The sequence below is a fragment of the Bos taurus genome, chromosome 5 (genome assembly GCF_002263795.3).
Source record: "Bos taurus isolate L1 Dominette 01449 registration number 42190680 breed Hereford chromosome 5, ARS-UCD2.0, whole genome shotgun sequence".
Taxonomy (NCBI): domain Eukaryota; kingdom Metazoa; phylum Chordata; class Mammalia; order Artiodactyla; family Bovidae; genus Bos; species Bos taurus.
In genome coordinates this window covers 44519893-44541259 of record NC_037332.1, presented here as the reverse complement: position 1 = coordinate 44541259, position 21367 = coordinate 44519893, and the positions used below count along the sequence as shown (strand labels likewise).

The following is a 21367-nucleotide window of genomic DNA, read 5'->3' as shown; positions in this document are numbered from 1 at the left end:
AATATCAAAGATGTGACATTTTCTCCAGTGAATTTAAAGAAACTAGACAGAGCACATGTTCTGTACTTGTTCATGTTTTAAAAGAATGCCTTATTCACATCTTTCATTATAGCTTTCTTATCATACAGCTGACTATAAATACCACTCAACAGCAGGTTGAAGTCATCCAGAAGTTGCTCCACTTTGTTGAATAAAGCCATAGCTAGTTTTCAGTTGATAATAAAGTTAAAAATCACTCATAAGGTTTTCTATATTAACCATATTACACAACAATCAATGATTGATCAGGGCTGTTACATCTGAAATAAAATCTCCAGTAATGGACTATTACTTGCTGTCTGATTTGTTTATTTACCAATTAATTTTATACATATTTTTCCATTTTAATTTTTAATAAAGTGTTTTGGATAAATATTAATTAGCTTTTTAAATTTTAGTATTTTTCCGAATGCTCCTGGATTAAAACAGCAGCTATTTTGATGATTCCCATGAAATATTTGCTATTTAATAATGCTGCTGTTCATTATGAACTCTGTAAGAAAATTCTTTTGCTATAAAATCTTTTTTTTTTTTTAATACAGTTGAACTTCCTTGTAAAATTTATTTGGCTGTGATGTGTCTTAATTGCTGCATCCAGGATCTTTAGTTGTGGCATGTAGGCTGTTAGCTGCAACATGCAGGGTCTAGTTCCTTGACTAGGGGTCAAACCTGGGCCCCCTGCATTGGAGCATGGAGTCTTAACCACTGCACCACCAGGGAAGTCCCTTTTGCTTTAAAATCTTAATAGCCACAACTATTAGCACTTCCGAATAATATTTAATGTTCTTTATTGTTCCTGTTGAAGACTTTGGTCTAAGTGCATTTTTATTTTATTTATGTGTAAACCAAAAAACCTAAAAAGACATGAAAACAAATATAATGTGGTATCCCCTGTTGGATCCTGGAACAGAAAAAGAACGTTAGTGGGAAAACTAGTAGGATCAAATAAAGCCTAGAACTTAGTTAATAGTAATCTACTAATGTGTACATCTTACGTGATTCTAGTTCATTTGCCAAAACTAAGAAATTGACATTGGGAAAACTCAGTGACAGAATTGTCAGTACTACCTTTGCAACTTTTCTGTAAATACAGAAAAATGTTTTAAAGGCACAAAGGCAATGTAGTGGAGAAGGGATGGGCCTTTTAACAAGTGGTGCTAGAATAACTAGATGTCAGAATGCAAAACAACGAACTTGAATACCCACTGCACACTACATACGGAAAATAACTCAAGATGGATTGTAGACCTAAATGAAAAATCTAAAACAATAGAATTCCTCCAAGAAAAATAAGCAAAAATCTTGCGACTTGTTTGTTAGATACAACAGCAAAAGCACAATCAAGAAAAGGACAAATAAATAAATTGAACGTCAATGTAATTTATGAAAGTTTTGCTTTTAAAAAGATGCTGCTAAGATAATGAAAATACTGGAATAAAATCTTTGCAAAGCACATATTTGATGAAGGAATAAGAGGAATCTTTTGAGGGTGAAGAATATGATCATTTTTTTTGACTGTGGTGATGGCCTCATGGGTGTATGCATATATAAAAACATATCAAATTGTATACTTTAAAATGCAGTTTTTGTATGTTATTTATACCTCAATAAAACTGGTAAAACATTTCTTTTTTTAAAAATTTCATTTATTTGTTTATTGGCTCAACCGGGTCTTGCTACACTTGGGCTTTCTCTGGTTGTAGCGAGCATGGGCTACTCTCCAGTTGCAGTGCTTGGGCTTCTCACTGAGGTGGCTTCTCTTGTTGCAGAGCATGGGCTCCCAAAAATGTTTGCAGCCAGATTCTTTCTTCTTTCCTCACACATCACAAAAGGAGAAATAAAAGAAGGGGAATTTGGAGTGGAAAGAAATAGCAAGGTGAGTTGTTGGAAGTTAACACATTTCATTTTTGGAAATTTTACAAACAGGAACATAAATTTTACAAACAGGTAAGTATGTTTTAGGGCCCTCTTGGGGCCTTATGAAGAGCCTGTGCAAGTGAGGGGCCCAGAGTTTAAGCTTCAGTAGTTTCATGGTAAGTCTGCCTAATAATATGGCACATGAAAATGTAAAAAGATAATGCAATGTAAAGTTTCCTCCAAACACGTCCTTCAGTCACCAGTTCTCTTCCTTGGAGGCAATAAATATATTCTGTTTCCTGGGCCCTCCCTGAAATATTATGCATAGATAAGCTTTTTTGTTCTGAAACATTTTGTCACCCCCTCCATTCTTTTCTTACAAAATTTAGCCTGTTGACTCACTGGAAAAGACTCTGATGCTGGGAGGGATTGGGGGCAGGAGGAGAAGGGGATGACAGAGGATGAGATGGCTGGATGGCATCACTGACTCGATGGACGTGAGTCTGAGTGAACTCCGGGTGTTGGTGATGGACAGGGAGGCCTGACGTGCTGCAATTCATGGGTCGCAAAGAGTCGGACATGACTGAGCGACTGATCTGATTTGATCTGATATTTTTTGCACTCTGTTGTTTCTCTTAGGTGCTTTTATTGAGATATGATTCACATACCATCACCTCACTCATTTAAAGTGTACACTTGGGTTTTTAGTATATTCACAGATACATATACCTGTCACCAAAGTTGATTTCAGAACATTTTTATCACCTCAAAAAGAAATGTATCCTTCAGCTTTCACCTACTGACCCCTAACCCCAGCACTTGGCAATCACTGATCTACTTTCTGTCTCTATGTACTCCCCCGGGCTGGGCATTTTATATGGGTGGAATCATATTATAGGTGGTCCTTGGTGACTGGCTTCTTTCACTTAACATAATTTTTCAAAGTTCATCTTGGACTGATCAGCACATGTATCAGAATTTAGTAATTTGTGTCTTCTCTTGTACTCTTAGTCTAGTAGAAGTTTATCAATTTTATTGATCTTTTCAAAGAGCCAGATTTTGGTTTTATTGATTTTCTCTATTGTTTTCTTATTTTCAATTTCATTGATTTCTGCTCTAATTTGTATTATTTCTTTTCTTGTGCATTTGGCTTGAATTGTTCTTTTTCTAGTTTCCTAAGGTAGAATATTAGGGTATTTTTTTTCGTGTGTGTGTGTTTTTTTTTTTAATTTTACGTCTTCTTCTCTACTAATATATGTATTTAATGCTATAAATTTCTCTGTAAGCACTATTTTCAGTGTATCCCATACATTTTCATATGCTGTATTTTTATTTTAATTTAGTTTAAACAATTCTTTCATTTCTCTTGAGATTTCTTCTTTGACCCAAGTAATATTTAGAAGTATATGAATATTCATAGCAACTTTATTCCTAATAGCCAAAAACCATAAACTAGTAAGATTTCGTTGAGTGGGTGAATGGTTAAACAAACTGGTGTGTCCACACCATGGAATACTACTCAGCGATTTTAAAAAAGATGCAAACTATTGATACATACAACATCTTAAGAAACCTCAAGGAAATTTGGATAGTTTACAGTTATTGGCTATTTAAGAATAAAGTTGCTATGAATATTCATATACAAGTTCTTATGTGGAAAGAAGACATTTCTCTAGTATAAATATCCAAAAGTGGATTGCTAGGTTGTATAATAAGTCCATTGTTAATTTTGACAGGATACTGTAGCTTTAATTAGCATCCATCAAATGGATAATACAGAAAAGGCAATGGCACCCCACTCCAGTACTCTTGCCTGGAAAATCCTATGGACAGAGGAGCCTGGTAGGCTGCAGTCCATGAGGTCGCTAAGAGTCGGACATGACTGAGCGACTTCACTTCCACTTTTCACTTTCATGCATTGGAGAAGGAAATGGCAACCCACTCCAGTGTTCTTGCCTGGAGAATCCCAGGGACGGGGGAGCCTGGTGGGCTGCCGTCTATGGGGTCGCACAGAGTCGGACACGACTGAAACGGCTTAGCAGCAGCAGCAGTAGCAATGGATAATAATGTTAGAAGGCTTTTCAGTTGTTTATTTGCCACCTGTGTGCCTATCCTTTTTGGAGGAACGTCTGTGAATGTCTTTTCTGTGTCCAGGCCCAGTTTTCTAATTAATTATTGTTTTTTAAATGTTGAGATTTGAAGCATCTTTATGTGTTCTAGACAAAAGAATTTTAATAAGTGATTTGCAAAATCTTCCCCTGGTCTCTAATTTGTCTTTTTATCCTTTGAATAGGGTCTTTTTGCAGAGCAAAAGTTTATTTTGATGAAGGCCAATTTGTCTGTTTTTTCCTCTTGTGAATTATGCTTTTGGTGTCAAGCCTAAGAATTCTTTACCTAATTCTAGGTCTGAAAGATTTTCTCCTGTTATTTTCTATAAGTTTTATAGTTTAAAGATTTGTTTTCAGTACAATTTTGCATAAAGTGTAATATTTTTTGGGTCAAGGTTCTTTTTTTTTTTTTTTTTTGCTGATGAATTTCAATTTCTCCAGCTCCATTTATTGAAAAGGCTGTCCATCCTCCATTTAGTCGCTTTTGCTCTTTTGTCAAAAATTAACTGGGCATAGTTGCATGAGTCTGTTTCTGGGTTTTCTATTCTGTTCCATTGACCTATGTGTCTTATTTTTTCCTTCAATATTATGCTATCTTGATTACTGTGCTAAGCTTTTAATAGCGGTCTTTCCAGGTGGTACTTCTTATTGTTTATTTTTCCTCAAACATTTCTAAAATCAACTAATAAATAGATGCCATGAAGGTAACAAATTTTCTTAGTTTTCTCTCACTCTTATTGTAGTATAAGATTCATCAACTATGATAAAATCTTCTCATCTTGTTCTTATCTCTGGGTTTGTGGTTTGTTGAGACCGTCAAGAGTGTTCTATGTAAATGCTATGGCATGTGATGTATTAAAATAATAATTTGTTTTTCTTGTTTAGAGAGGAGAAAGAACTAAGAGGGTAGAAAAGGAGCTGTCATTTCTTGGTTGTTTAAATTTTGCTGTAATCTTCATGGTGTGATTTCAAAAAAGCTACAGGATGAACCTTAATACTCTCATTTTATAGAGGAAAAGATTGAGCTTCATAGAGTATAAATTATGAGCATGAGCACATACTTTATAAAGTATAACTTCATGAGAATGATCTTGGCCAGGATCATAGAGATTAGTGCAGCTTTGTAATCTTTCCTTCTTTTTTTTTTTTTCCAGATAGGTTGCTTAGGCAAATATGTATAAAGCACCTGGAGCCAAGTTTATATCACTTATAGGAAATGTGGGCTCTGATGGTACTAATTCAGCCATAGATAACCTCTTCATGGTAAGATGAGGTTGAAAAGAAAGGATATTTATCCAGTACCTGAGTTACAGATACATAACTCAATGGAATTATAGCTACTTCTATATCCTGAAAGGTGGCCTGCCTTAGTGTTGGGCTTCACCATTCAGAGATGTTTTCCTAATTAAGATCCAATGTGGCCACATTAACAGGAAATTGTGTTTTATGTTCTTTATTAAACAATTCTTCCTTTGAAGTTCAAAGAATCCAAGGATACTTACTCAGTCCACAGTATCTCTAGTTACTCTAACTTCATCCTGAAACTGGACATCGCAGACAGCTCAAGAAAATGACCTGTTTATCGCAGCTGCTGTCACTATTGCTAAGCCTCAGTCCTTCTCCAGAAGAGGTCAGTGGGCTGTACCTTTCACCAGCCTGGAGACAGTTGCTGCTACAGCATGTGGGAATCCCTGTTCGGGGGGAAGAGTTTTTCTTCTCTGTTGCCAGGATGCTGGTGCACAGTGACCCATGTTGTTGTTCAGTCTCTCAGTCATGTCTGACCCTTTGTGATCCCCTGGACTACAGCATGCCAGACTTCTCTGTCCTTCACTATCTCCCGGAGTTTGCTCAAACTCATGTCATCCAACCATCTCATCCTCTGTCATCCCCTCTCCGCCTGCCCTCAGTGTTTCCCAACATCAGGGTCTTTTTCAATAAGTCAGCTCATTGCATCACATGGCCAAAATATTGGAGCATCAGCTTCAGCATTAGTCCTTCCAGTGAATATTCAGGCTGATTTCCTTTAGGATGGACTGGTTTCATCTCCTTGCAGACCAAAAGACTCTCAAGAGTCTTCTCCAGCATAACACTTCAAATGAATCTATTCTTCATTGCTCAACATTCTTTATGGTCCAACTCTCACATCCATACATGACTACTGGAAAAACCTTAGCTTTGATTAGACAGACTTTGTTGGCAAAGTAATGTCTCTGCTTTTTAAAACACTGTCTAGGTTTGCCATAACTTTTCTTCCAAGGAACAAGCATCTTTTAATTTCATGGCTGCAGTCACCATCTGCAGTGATTTTGGAGCCCAAGAAAATAAAATCTGTCAGTGTTTCCATTTCTCCCCCATCTATTTGCCATAAAATGATGGGACTGGATGCCATGATCTTAGTTTTTTAAATGTTGACTTTTAAGCAACTTTTTCACTCTCCTTTTTCAACTTCATCAAGAGGCTCTTTAGTTCCTCTTCGCTTTCTGCCATTAGGGTGGTGTCATCTGCATATCTGAGGTTATTGATATTTCTTCTGGCGATCTTGATTCCACCTTGAGCTTCATCCAGCCCAGCATTTCACATGATGTATTCCGCATATAAGTTAAATAAGCAGGATGACAATATACAGCCTTAACATAGTCCTTTCCCAATTTTGAACCAGTCCATTGTTCCATGTCCAGTTCTAACTGTTGCTTCTTGACCTGTATACAGGTTTCTCAGGAGATAGGTAAGGTGGTCTAGTATACCCATCTCTTTAAGAATTTTCCACAGTTTGTTGTGATCCACACAGTCAAAGGCTTTAGCGTTCTCAATGAAACAGAAGTAGATGTTCTGGAATTTCCTTGCTTTTTCTATGATCGTACGGATGTTAGTAATTTGATCTCTGGTTCCTCTGCTTTTTCTAAATCTAGTTTGTACATCTGAAATTGCTCAACTCACATCTTGTTGAAGCCTAGCTTAAATGATTTTGAGCATTACCTTGCTAGCATGTGAAATGAGTACAATTGTACTGTAGTTTGAACATTCTTTGGCACTGCCCTTCTTTGAAATTGGGATGAAAATTGACCTTTTCCAGTCCTGTGGCCACTGCTGTGTTTTCCAAATCTGCTGCCATATTGAGTGCAGAACTTTAAAGCATCATCTTTTAGGATTTTTAGATAGCTCAGATGGAATTCCATCACCGCCACTAGCTTTATTTGTAGTAATGCTTCCTAAGACCCACTTGACTTCACACTCCAGCATGTCTGGCTCTGGGTGAGTGATCACACCATTGTGGTTATATGGGTCATTGAGACCTTTTTTGTACAGTACATTTATCTACAACAATAAAGTAGATGTATATATAATCCCATCAAACTTTGGTTTACAAAATGACATTTCATCCCAAAGACTCAGTAATTTTTTTCTCAGGAAAGTGGCAACAGTAGGGTAGGGTATCTAATGGGGTCATTTCTTCCCCCTGCAAAGTAGACCACAATTCACAAGAGTCTGAAGATCATGGTCTTTATTACCATCTTGGCTTTAACTCCTGCCTTCCTTCTCCAAACACATACACATTATCACTGTAGTCTGGACTACCAAGAAGGGATCTTTTTTGCACACAAAAATAGAACTGTTTCATATCTCTTGCTTGGAATATTTCAGTTTCAACATTACCTTCAGCAGTGATTATTAACACATTTTAGGTGCTTTTCCCTTTAAGAATAATTGAATAATAATTAAAGTTTTTAACTTTCTTCAGAGAAAAACATACATATACACATACAGATAATATAATCTTATACAACTCAGGAGGTTTTGCAACACCCCTGAAGCCCATCCACAGATCTTCTGGGAATCTTCATCCAGCCTATACAATTTACGTATTGAATCTCCTTTGAATAGCATAAAAGGTCTTTTGCCTACTCAGCCAAATTCTTCACTTCCACTCCCCACTTCAAAGGGAATTTCCAGGACATACTATGTTCTCTCTTATACTTTAAAAAAAAAAAAATCTCTGGTTTTTCCAGTAGTCATGTATGGATGTGAGAGTTGGACTCTGAAGAAAGCTGAGCGCCGAAGAATTGATGCCTTTGAACTGTGGTGTTTGAGAAGACTCTTGAGAGTCCCTTGGACTGCAAGGAGATCCAACCAGTCCATTCTAAAGGAGATCAGTCCTGGGTGTTCTTTGGAAGGAATGATGCTGAAGCTGAAACTCCAGTACTTTAGCTACCTCATGTGAAGAGTTGATTCATTGGAAAAGACTCTGATGCTGGGAGGTATTGGGGGCAGGAGGAGAAGGGGATGACAGAGGATGAGATGGCTGGATGGCATCACCGACTCGATGGATGTGAGTTTGAGTGATCTCCGGGAGTTGGTGATGGACAGGGAGGCCTGGCGTGCTGCAATTCATGGGGTTGCAAAGAGTAGGACACAACTGAGCAACTGAACTGAACTGAAACTTTTAATTTTAGAATAGTTTGAGATTTGCATAAAAATTACTATGATAACATATAGTTTCTGTATGCAGAGTTTATCATTCCATATTCTTACAGTATTTCTAATTTAATATTAATAAGTTACTCTTTAATTGAAAATCCTTTTGAATCAGCAGTCAAGGAAATTATTTTCCAAAATAAATGTGTAAAGTACTGATACTAGCCCTCATAATCTCTGGTTCAGCTCATGTGAGACCGTGTGGAAAATGATGCTTTGTTTGTGAGTTCACTTCCTATTTAACAGATTTGGAAATAGACCACTCACATGCCAGCAGCCAGCCACCTTACAGAGGTATGATATTGACTTGAGGTGAGGTGTTGGCGCGAAAGAATTTGTGGCTGCGTCTTAATTTAGAGTAATGCCAAAGAGAGAACAGAATCATCTTCAATTCAGTGTTTACAGATAAATTGTTGAGCATATTATTTGCTTCTTAAGAGGAGCAATAAAATATTTGTTTGTCAAGAAAGGGAAAAAAAAATACAATCCAAGTACATTACCTTATTCCCATATTTCCAACTATTTCTTCTCCTCAGCATTTCGTGATGTTACCAGAGCTAATTTACAGACTGAAATTACTGTTTTCTAGTTCAGTGAAAGAACTTTAATGATATGCAGCTGATTTGGCACAAATAAAAAGATCAAACCAAACCTTAAACTCCTAAGTCATACTTAATAGAGAAATGAAAGCAGAATACTCTTCTAGAAAGAGGAAACTAAAATAGGAACATTCCCATCTCTTTGTCAACAAGATTATGTTTTACCACATGTTTGAAAAATCAGTTACTTATTTAATTACAATTTCTCAATGATGAATGCCCAACTTTTGTGTAAATTGAGAAAGGATTTTGTAACCTGACCAATGTGGGAAGGGAAATATTTGTTCATAATGTTAAAAAGGGAATTGAACTCCAAAGTTATAATTTCATCGAATCTGAAAGTTTAAATGTAACAGAAATAATAGTACAAAGAAAGTATGCACAAAGAAATAAAAAACTTTCCACAATTATCAGTTGTACTCACATTAAGAAAATTGATTTTTAGGGGCTTCTCTGGTGGTGGTTAAAAATCTACCTGCCAATGCAGGGGACATGGGTTTGATCCCTGGTCCAGGAAGATCCCATGTGCCACCAAACAAATAACCCTGGTGCCACACTACTGAGATCGTGTTCTAGAGCCTGGGAGCTGCAGCTGTTGAAGCCAGAGTGCCTAGAGCAGTGCTGTGCAACAAGAGAAGCCACAGGAATGAGAGGCCCAAGCACTGCAACTGAAGAGTAGCCCCCACTCTTTGCAACTAGAGAAAGCCCACCTGTGGCAATTAAGACCCACGCAGCCAAAAATAAATAAGTAAGATCTCTGATTAACAAAAAAAGAATACTGGTTTTTAAATAGTCTCCGATTGTTTAATGGCATTGCCTAGAGTTAGATTAACCTCTTAGATGAAAATCACACTTAAAACACATAAAATGGGTTTGTACAATTATACTGGGAACTAAAATCAGCAAGAGGTAAACAAAGAAGTTATAGTGTATTAAGGGGTGAGCATTGTGTTGTGAGAGAATTTCTTCCCTTTCACTTGAACTTCAAGGTAATGAGGTAAACTGAAAAGACCATGGAACTGACCTGAATCTAACTCCCAGCTCCCCCACTCACTATATATATGTCTCCGGGCAGGACTTTTCTTCTCTGGGAGACATAGTTTTTCATTTGTAAAATGGACATAATAACTATCTTTAAGACCCCTGAAAGAATTATAAATAATGTTTATTAAGAGGCTAACACATTGCAAGCATTTGATTAAAAAAAAAAAAAAGCAAAAAAAAAAAACTAGTATTATATACCTTTCCTTTTATCCCTGTGTCTCAAAATAGTCTCCAATCTTGGTTATTCAAACCTTCTAAATATCTCTTGAATTTTTCCAGTTCTATTATCCATTCCCCACTTCATCTGCCATCTGAATTACTCATATAGTTTTCTAGCAGCAGTCCCTGAATGCAATTGAGAGTGTTAATTTGCTTTTAAGATTTTGATCCAGTTACTCTCCAGTTTAATACTCATGAATAGTTTCCATTGTCTTTGAGATTAATTGCTGAACTTTACTGTTTCGGGGATTAAGCTTGTAGGTCTAGTTCTGCTCACCCTCTAGCGTTCTCTTTGATACCAGACAACCTATTATTTCTTCCATTGTCTGCATAGCACATTGCGGATACAGCAGGAACAAAGACAGAAGACACTGAATGCATGGCAAGGGTGAGGAATGGTAAAATCTCCTTTGTGATTAGCAGTAAAGTACCTGGCAGATTTACTAGGCTGGTACTGTTTTAGGCTTAAAGATCAATTCATGGGTCAGTAAGTTGTGGCTCTGTGCTAGACCACAATAACTTTTATAGCACAGTATTGACTGAAGTGACTTAGCATTAGCATTGACACCACAGTAGAAATAATTTCTCTTGTGTATATTAAGTAGTAGTATTTTTTCTCAGTATGAACAGATTGTTTTTTAGTTGCTATGTTGTGTCCGACTCCATTGCGACCCTAAGGACTGTAGCCTGCCAGGCTTCTCTGTCCATGGGATTTCCCAAGCCAGAATACTGGAGTAGGTTGCCATTTCCTTCTCCAGGAGATCTTCCTGACCCAGGGATCAAACCCACGTCTCCTGCTTGGCAGGCAGCTTCTTTATTACTGAGCCACCTGGAAAGCCCATGAACTGAGTATCTGACTCAAAACACAAAAACACCAAGACTACATAGTAAATTAAGTACAAAAGTTAGATGATTTCTGGAGTTTGGGTGGTGTCATGAGATGCAGAAGCATCTTGCTTGTTTGATCTATTTTGCAAAGAGTGGGAACTTAAATTACAGAGATATTGAGAGCTAAAATAACAGAAAGTGATCACTAATCCTCGAAAAAGATACACTGGTCTGGATTAGGCAAACCCAAATCATTTACCATTTTTCAATGACCCAAGAACCTAGCAAACAAAATGCCAGCTTTGGATTGGGATGAAGCACTGCTCTGAGTCAGGGAATGTCCCCACAGAGAGCCACTCTGACCTGTGTCTAGGATGCTGGACTTGCTGGGTGCAGCTGGATGCTGATCCTGTTTCACAGGGCTGTTACATATCTCCATTAGTTGAAAAAGAAATTATTCCATCTTAAGCTTTCAGCATCTGGGCTCCCCGGGAAAGCCCAGCTGTGTCCACCTCACTCCTAGCCCTCCCAACTCACCAACCCTTCCAAATTCTCCTAGCAGCCATGCTGCCACAGCAGAGATGAGACTAGGTCCTCTGCACCCCTGAGCCAAACTACACAAGGACATTATCATCTGGGTAATCAGAGCAGTGCAGCTGCCCTGACCATGGAATGGCACTGCTTCATAGCAAGTGACTATTTACGGTCTTTGATAAAACTCATTCCAATGCTTCTTTTCATTAATACAGTCTTTTTTTTTTTTTTTTACCAGTGTCAGTTATTAATACTTTCTGAGGTTATGCTATTTTCATATAGTTTTTCATGTCCTTCATATATTGACACCAATAGATTTTAATTTAGAAAAAGCAGAGACATAATTTTGCCAACAAAGTTTTGTGTAGTCAAAGCCGTGGTTTTTCCAGTAGTTATGTATGGATGTGAGAGCTGGACCATAAAGAAGGCTCAGTGCCTAAGAATTGATGCTTTCGAACATCAAGTGGTATTGAAGAAGACTCTTGAGAATCCCTTGGACTGCAAGGAGATCAAACCAGTCAGTCCTAAAGGAAATCAGTGCTGAATATTCATTGGAAGGACTGATGCTGAAGCTGAAGCTCCAATACTTTGGCCACCTGATGTGAAGAGCCGATTCATTGAAAAAGACCCTGATGCTGGGAAAGATTGAGGGTAGGAGGAGAAGTGGCCGACAGAGGATGAGATGGTTGAATGGCATCATGAACTCAATGGACATGAGTTTGAGCAAGCTCCAGGAGATAATGAAGGACAGGAAAGCCTGGCATGCTGCAGTCAGTCCATGGGGTTGCAAAGAGTCAGACAAAACTGAGTGACTGAATGACAACAAAATAGAGAAAAGCCAGATTGCAGGAACAACAACAGCAAAAAAGTGATGGGATAGATTATAGTGAAACAAGATTATCAAGACAGAGAGATCTGAGTCACTGAAAACTGAATCACCTTGGCTTACCTCCAGAGTCAGTGGTGACGGAAATCATTAAATCGAAGAGCCATTTTCAGGAAAGTAGTTTCATCTCTAGGGCTCTCAAGAACCACCTCACTTCCCACTCTCCAGTCACATTCAGAGAAGGTAAGTCTAGGTCAAATAGTGCAGAGGGTCTAAATTTGCTATACTATAAATGGGTGTAAGAACCATCACTTTGCTTTATTTTTCTAAATCTAACAAAATTTGTCTCTAAGCCCCATTTCCCCAAAAGGTGAGTCAGTGGTGGTGTTGTAAAACTTCTTTAGCTTATCCCCTGCCCAGGAGCTTGAAAGCATCTCAAGAAAGGACAAAGTCCAGAAAACTTGAGGAAGACCTTAGAGTTTCAGTCCATCACTGAGATGTTCATATGCTGGTTATGACCCAGGCTGACATGGTTCACTCGAAGGCAGAAGCTCCTTCTCAAAGCTTCATTGAGGGGCTTGTCTGGTAGTCCAGTGGCTAAGACTCTGTGCTCCCAATGCAGGGGGCCTGGGTTCAATCCCTGGTCAGTGAACTAGATCCTACGTGCCACAACTAAGAGTTCACATTGCTACAACTAAAACCCAGCACAACCAAATAAATAAATATTTTTAAAAAAGCTTTATTGATTCCCAAGGGAGGGCAATTCATGTTCACTTTCCCACCAGCTGCATGCCATCCAAGAGACCTCTTGCCACTGCTCTGGGATCCCCATGGAGTGGGATGCAGGGCCCTGCCACTTCTCAAGCCTGTCACCACTATCATCTCAGATGTGGCCAAATTTGCCTCCTCAAGTACCTCAGGCCTCAGGAAATGTTTCTTTCTGCTTTATCCTCCTTCAATAATATAATCTCCCAAATGAAGGCCTGAATGGGACAGTGTTCCAGGAGCTTGGCAACTTATCTTTTATTCCAAGAAATATAAATTCTATTCTTGTAAGAGTATTTTTCAGTCTTTTAAGAAAGTTAATGAAACAATAACAATGATCCTAAATAAAACAGCATTGTTCTGACATATTCTCTCATGTTTCTTTTTCTATAGCTTATATGCCATTTTAATGCATCTCATGAAGTTCATTGAAAATTAATATTTAACTCCTTTCCATTGAAGCTTAAGAGACCACTGATCTGGGTACAGATGAGCTGCATGAAAGAAGGATAAATTTAAAGTTAATTGGCAGAATATTTCTACCAATATGGCTGAGTTCATATACACAGAGGAATGTTGAGGACTTCAAAAAAAAAATTCATTTTTTTTTTAGTGATTCTGCACACTCCTCTCTGTATGTGTAATTATTTATTATTTTGCTAATTATAAAAGTAATATATGCTGAAAGAAGAAAACTTGGAAAATGCCAAAATATGCAAATTGAATAAAATTCTGAAGAGTGTCAGTGTAAACATTTTGGTGTGTATCTTTTAGTTCTTTTTCTTACATAAGACATTTAAAATTTTTTTTAAATCATAAAATACATATGCACATTTTTTAAAGTCAAATGAGGTGTTATAAATTAAATGGTGAAAGATAGCCCTAAATTTTCTTATCCAATTCCCAACACTAGAAGCAATCTCTTTCAACTTCTTAGCTATTTTTAGCTTCTTTAGTTCTATTTTAGTATTATGGCCATATATGTCAAGAGTATGATTATTCTATTCATTTTTTATTTTCAGTCATGGATATTTTCTATTTATTTCCACCAAGGAAGATGAAGATTTAGCTCTCTGGACTCCCCATGTCTTGTTCCCCTTTACAAGCATGTACAAACTCTCACAGATGAGTACAATATGATCATATAATTTGGTTATATTTCTTCTTTTCTTGTGTTTTAGTTTTCTTGGAATTGACAATTGTCTTACTTTTTGTTTGCATAGTTTTCCATTTACTTATTTGTGTATTAGTTCATCACCTCAGATCTCAGAGTTGTCAAACTCCTTTCAATAGTTTCAAACATTCCAGGACTTTTTTTTTTTTTTAAGCTTGCCTATAACACACATTTGTAGTAGGATTTTTATTTTATTTTTTATTATGTATTATTATTATTTTTTACTTTACAATATTGTATTGGTTTTGCCATACATCAACATGCATCCACCACAGGTGTACATGTGTTCCCCATCCTGAACCCCCCCCTCCCTCTTAGCTCCCCATACCATCCCTCTGGGTCATCCTCATGCACCAGCCCCAAGCTTCCTGTATCCTGCATCAAACCTGGACTGGCGATTCATTTCTTATATGATATTATACATGTTTTAATGCCATTCTCCAAAATCATCCCCCCCACCCTGTCCCACAGAGTCCAAAAGACTGTTCTATACATCTGTGTCTCTTTTGCTGTCTCGCATACAGGGTTGTTGTTACCATCTTTCTAAATTCCATATACATGCGTTAGTATACTGTATTGGCATTTTTCTTTCTGGCTTACTTCACTCTGTATAATGGCTCCAGTTTCATCCACCTCATTAGAACTGATTCAAATGTATTCTTTCTAATGACTGAGTAATACTCCATTGTGTATACGTACCACAGCTTTCTTATCCATTCATCTGCTGATGGACATCTAGGTTGCTTCCATGTCCTGGCTATTATAAACAGTGCTGCAATGAACATTGGGGTACACGTATCTCTTTCAATTCTGGTCTCCTTGGTGTGTATGCCCAGCAGTGGGATTGCTGGGTCGTATGGCAGTTCTATTTCCAGTTTTTTAAGGAATCTCCACACTGTTCTCCGTAGTGGCTGTACTAGTTTGCATTCCCACCAACAGTGTAAGAGGGTTCCCTTTTCTCCACATCCTCTCCAGCATGTATTGCTTGTAGACTTTTGGATCGCAGCCATTCTGAATGGCGTGAAATGGTACCTCATTGTGGTTTTGATTTGCATTTCTCTGATAATGAGTGATGTTGAGCATCTTTTCATGTGTTTGTTAGCCATCTGTATGTCTTCTTTGGAGAAATGTCTATTTAGTTCTTTGGCCCATTTTTTGATTGGGTCGTTTATTTTTCTGGAGTTGAGCTGCAGGAGTTGCTTGTATATTTTTGAGATTAGTTGTTTTTCAGTTGCTTCATTTGCTATTATTTTCTCCCATTCTGAAGGCTGTCTTTTCACCTTGCTTATAGTTTCCTTTGTTGTGCAGAAGCTTTTAATTTTAATTAGATCCCATTTGTTTATTTTTGCTTTTATTTCCAATATTCTGGGAGGTGGGTCATAGAGGATCCTGCTGTGATGTATGTCGGAGAGTGTTTTGCCTATATTCTCCTCTAAGAGTTTTATAGTTTCTGGTCTTATGTTTAGATCTTTAATCCATTTTGAGTTTATTTTTGTGTATGGTGTTAGAAAGTGTTCTAGTTTCATTCTTTTACAAGTGGTTGACCAGATTTCCCAGCACCACTTGTTAAAGAGATTGTCTTTTCTCCATTGTATATTCTTGCCTCCTTTGTCAAAGATAAGGTGTCCATAGGTGCATAGGTTTATCTCTGGGCTTTCTATTTTGTTCCATTGATCTATATTTCTGTCTTTGTGCCAGTACCATACTGTCTTGATGACTGTGGCTTTGTAGTAGAGCCTGAAGTCAGGCAGGTTGATTCCTCCAGTTCCATTCTTCTTTCTCAGGATTGCTTTGGCTATTTGAGGTTTTTTTGTATTTCCATACAAATTGTGAAATTATTTGTTCTAGCTCTGTGAAAAATACCATTGGTAGCTTGACAGGGATTGCATTGAATCTATAGATTGCTTTGGGTAGTATACTCATTTTCATTATATTGATTCTTCCAATCTATGAACATGGTATATTTCTCCATCTATTAGTGTCCTCTTTGATTTCTTTCATCAGTATTTTATAGTTTTTTATATATAGGTCTTTAGTTTCTTTAGGTAGATATATTCCTAAGTATTTTATTCTTTTCGTTGCCATGGTGAATGGAATTGTTTCCTTAATTTCTATTTCTATTTTATCATTATTAGTGTATAAAAATGCAAGGGATTTCTGTGTGTTGATTTTATATCCTGCAACTTTACTATATTCATTGATTAGCTCTTGTAATTTTCTGGTGGAGTCTTTAGGGTTTTCTATGTAGAGGATCATGTCATCTGCAAGCAGTGAGAGTTTTACTTCTTCTTTTCCAATTTGGATTCCTTTTATTTCTTTTCCTGCTCTGATTGCTGTGGCCAAAACTTCCAAAACTATGTTGAATGGTAGTGGTGAGAGTGGGCACCCTTGTCTTGTTCCTGACTTTAGGGGAAATGCTTTCAGTTTTTCACCATTGAGGATAATGTTTGCTGTGAGTTTGTCATATATAGCTTTTATTATGTTGAGGTATGTTCCTTCTATTCCTGCTTTCTGGAGAGTTTTTTATAAATGGATGTTGAATTTTGTCAAAAGCTTTCTCTGCATCTATTGAGATAATCATATGGCTTTTATTTTTCAATTTGTTAATGTGGTGTATTACATTGATTGATTTGTGGATATTGAAGAATCCTTGCATCCCTGGGATAAAGCCCACTTAGTCATGGTGTATGATCTTTTTAATGTGTTGTTGGATTCTGATTGCTAGAATTTTGTTAAGGATTTTTGCATCTATGTTCATCAGTGATATTGGCCTGTAGTTTTCTTTTTTTTGTGGGATCTTCGTCAGGTTTTGGTATTAGGGTGATTGTGGCCTCATAGAATGAGTTTGAAAGTTTACCTTCCTCTGCAATTTTCTGGAAGAGTTTGAGTAGGATAGGTGTTAGCTCTTCTCTAAATTTTTGGTAGAATTCAGCTGTGAAGCCGTCTGGACCTGGGCTTTTGTTTGCTGGAAGATTTCTGATTACAGTTTCAATTTCCATGCTTGTGATGGGTCTGTTAAGATTTTCTATTTCTTCCTGGTCGAGTTTTGGAAAGTTGTACTTTTCTAAGAATTTGTCCATTTCTTCCATGTTGTCCATTTTATTGGCATATAATTGCTGATAGTCTCTTATGATCCTTTGTATTTCTGTGTTGTCTGTTGTGATCTCTCCATTTTCATTTCTAATTTTATTGATTTGATTTTTCTCCCTTAGTTTCTTCATGAGTCTGGCTAATGGTTTGTCAATTTTATTTATCCTTTCAAAGAACCAGCTTTTGGCTTTGTTGATTTTTGCTATGGTCTCCTTTGTTTCTTTTGCATTTATTTCTGCCCTAATTTTTAAGATTTCTTTTCTTCTACTAACCCTAGGGTTCTCCATTTCTTCCTTTTCTAGTTGCTTTAAGTGTAGAGTTAGGTTATTTATTTGACTTTTTTCTTGTTTCTTGAGGTATGCCTGTATTGCTATGAACTTTCCCCTTAGGACTGCTTTTACAGTGTCCCATAAGTTTTGGGTTTTTGTGTTTTCATTTTCATTCATTTCTATGCATATTTTGATTTCTTTTTGATTTCCTCTGTGATTTGTTGGTTATTCAGCAGCGTGTTGTTCAGCCTCCATATGTTGGAATTTAAAAAATTTTTTCTCCTGTAATTGAGATCTAATCTTACTGCATTGTGGTCAGAAAAGATGCTTGGAATGATTTCAATTTTCTTGAATTTACCAAGGCTAGATTTATGGCCCAGGATGTGTTCTATCCTGGAGAAGGTTCCATGTGCGCTTGAGAAAAAGGTGAAATTCATTGTTTTAGGGTGAAATGTCCTATAGATATCAATTAGGTCTAACTGGTCTATTGTATCGTTTAAAGTTTGTGTTTCCTTGTTAATTTTCTGTTTAGTTGATCTATCCATAGGTGTGAGTGGGGGTATTAAAGTCTCCCACTATTATTGTGTTATAGTATTTCCCCTTTTGTACTTGTTAGCATTTGTCTTACATATTGCAGTGCTCCTATGTTGGGTGCATATATATTTATAATTGTTATATCTTCTTCTTGGATTGATCCTTTGATCATTATGTAGTGTCCTTCTTTGTCTCTTTTTACAGCCTTTGTTTTAAAGTCTATTTTATCTGATATGAGTATTGCTACTCCTGCTTTCTTTTGGTCTCTATTTGTATGGAATATCTTTTTCCAGCCCTTCACTTTCAGTCTGTATGTGTCCCCTGTTTTGAGGTGGGTCTCTTGTAGACAACATATATAGGGGTCTTGTTTTTTTATCCATTCAGCCAGTCTTTGTCTTTTGGTTGGGGCATTCAACCCATTTGCATTTAAGGTAATTATTGATAAGTATGATCCCGTTGCCACTTACTTTATTGTTTTGGGTTTGAGTTTGTACACTGTTTTTGTGTCTACTGTCTAGAGAATATCCTTTAGCATTTGTTGGAGAACTGGTTTGGTGGTGCTGAATTCTCTCAGCTTTTGTTTGTCTGTAAAGCTTTTGATTTCTCCTTCATATTTGAATGAGATCCTTGCTGGGTACAGTCATCTGGGCTGTAGGTTATTTTCTTCATCACTTTAAGTATGTCTTGCCATTCCCTCCTGGCCTGAAGAGTTTCTATTGAAAGATCAGCTGTTATCCTTATGGGAATCCCCTTGTGTGTTATTTGTTGTTTTTCCCTTGCTGCTTTTAATATTTGTTCTTTGTGTTTGATCTTTGTTAATTTGATTAATATGTGTCTTGTGGTGTTTCGCCTTGGGTTTATCCTGTTTGGGACTCTCTGGGTTTCTTGGACTTGGGTGATTATTTCCTTCCCCATTTTAGGGAAGTTTTCAACTATTATCTCCTCAAGTATTTTCTCATGGTCTTTCTTTTTGTCTTCTTCTTCTGGGACTCCTATGCTTCGAATGTTGTAGCGTTTAATATTGTCCTGGAGGTCTCTGAGATTGTCCTCATTTCTTTTAATTCATTTTTCTTTTTTCCTCTCTGATTCATAATTAACTAATTTTTATTTTTTGGTGTGCTGGGTCTTTGTTGCTGCACGTGGACTTTCTCTAGTTGCAGTAAGTGGGGAGCTACTCTTTATTGTGGTGCCTGGGCTTCTCACTGTGTTGGATTCTCTTGTTGCAGAGCACAGGCTCTAGGTACCTGGGCTTTGGTAGTTGCCGCTGGCAGGCTCAGTAGTTGTGGCGCCTGGGCTGAGTTGCTCCAGTTGCTCCGGCATGTGGAATCTTTCCAGTTGGAAATCGAACCTGCACGCCTTCTGCTGGCAGGAGGATTGTTATCCCCTGCACCACTAGGGAAATCTTCCAGGACTTCTTTAACTTGGCTTTCCCCCAGGGAGTCCTTAGGGACACTGTTCCCTTCATCTCAATAATTTCCCTTCTCCCTTTTCCTGTATTAAAATCCTATTTACTAGAACCCTTATCTTTTATCTTATTTGCTCTTTTTATATCTTTATTTATTGGCTGTGCTGTGTGGACACCACAGGATCTTAGTTCCCCAACCAGGAATTGAATCCAGACCACAACAGTGAAAGCGCCAAGTCCTATCCACAGGACCACCAGGGAATTCCCAGGAATATATCACTTTGTGATTTTTAAAGACATATGCCTTTTTATAGTACAATTTTTTTTAAAGTGGTAAAAACAACATGTTATTAACAGACCCAAATACCTTTAGTTTCTCTGTAATAAGAGATGAAAATCCGATAAACTTAAACATGTGTTTGGCAATTAATATTTCACTATTTTATTTGGAAATGAACTAGATATCAAAGAATATCATTTGAAGTTGATGTTACAAAAAGATTTTGGAAACTATTTTTAACCAGACACATTTTATTAGTGATACCTGCATAATTCATTTATAAACATTTCTACTTATACCACTTAAATCTATTTAATTCATGTATTCTTAACAATTATGCTTGAGTTGCCATGAAAATTTAATGATATTAAAAATTAACCATCATTTTATTTTTCTTGTTGACAAACTAGGCAAGTAGCAAAAATCACAGAAGTAAAGAACCTAATAATTTAAAGATGACTTTTTTTGTCTACCATAGTGACATACATTAAGGAAATAATTTCTACTGTAAATTCAGTTCTTAGGTTGAATTTATAATTTTATAATTTCAAGCATAAAGTACAGACAACATAAACTTATTTGACTAGTCTTAGTTTACATATGGAGAAGGCAATGGCACCCCACTCCAGTACTCTTGCCTGGAAAATCCCATGGACGGAGGAGCCTGGAAGGCTGCAGTCCATGGGGTCGCTGAGGGTCAGACACGACTGAGCGACTTCACTTTCACTTTTCACTTTCATGTATTGGAGAAGGCAATGTCAACCCACTCCAGTGTTCTTGCCTGGAGACTCCCAGGGATGAGGGAGCCTGGTGGGCTGCCATCTATGGGGTTGCACAGAGTCAGACACGACTGAAGCGACTTAGCAGCAGCAGCAGTAGCAGTTTACATAAGTGCTTGTATTGTCTTTAAGCCAGTTAAATAGAGGTCTTTCAAAAGTTTTTACAAATACTATCCAGAGGAATAAAAATATCACACATATATAACATACATACATAGATATACATGGATATATAGATAGAGACAGATGCAAACAGTGATCTCATAGCTTTCATTTAAAACTTTTAGCCACATATCCAGTACAGTAGTACAAAACTTTCTAGCTTATAGAAGACCTAAATGGCATTTCTGGCAGATAGAACAAGCTAAATTTACCCACCCAGGTGGCTAAAGCCTTTTGCCAGTATTTGTGGAAAAGACTACTAAGAATTTTACTTGTCTTTAATGAATAATCTTGTGGAAGCTATGGACAGAAATTGGGGCAAGGGAGCTTATGAAAATATCAAATGGTTTGTTTTTTTTTAAAAAAACTGTCTCTCATTTTT

General features: G+C 37.2%; 1 protein-coding gene across 1 annotated transcript in view; it reads left to right on the top strand.

Annotated features, from left to right (window-relative positions):
- The window catches only part of CPSF6 (cleavage and polyadenylation specific factor 6), a 69840-nt gene that overhangs the window by 47044 nt on the left and 1429 nt on the right, over nt 1–21367 (top strand). Inside the window, exon 11 of the transcript XR_009494430.1 lies at nt 1809–1915. The gene's annotated coding sequence lies outside the window, so the exon portion shown is untranslated. The remainder of the gene's footprint in view (nt 1–1808; nt 1916–21367) is intronic.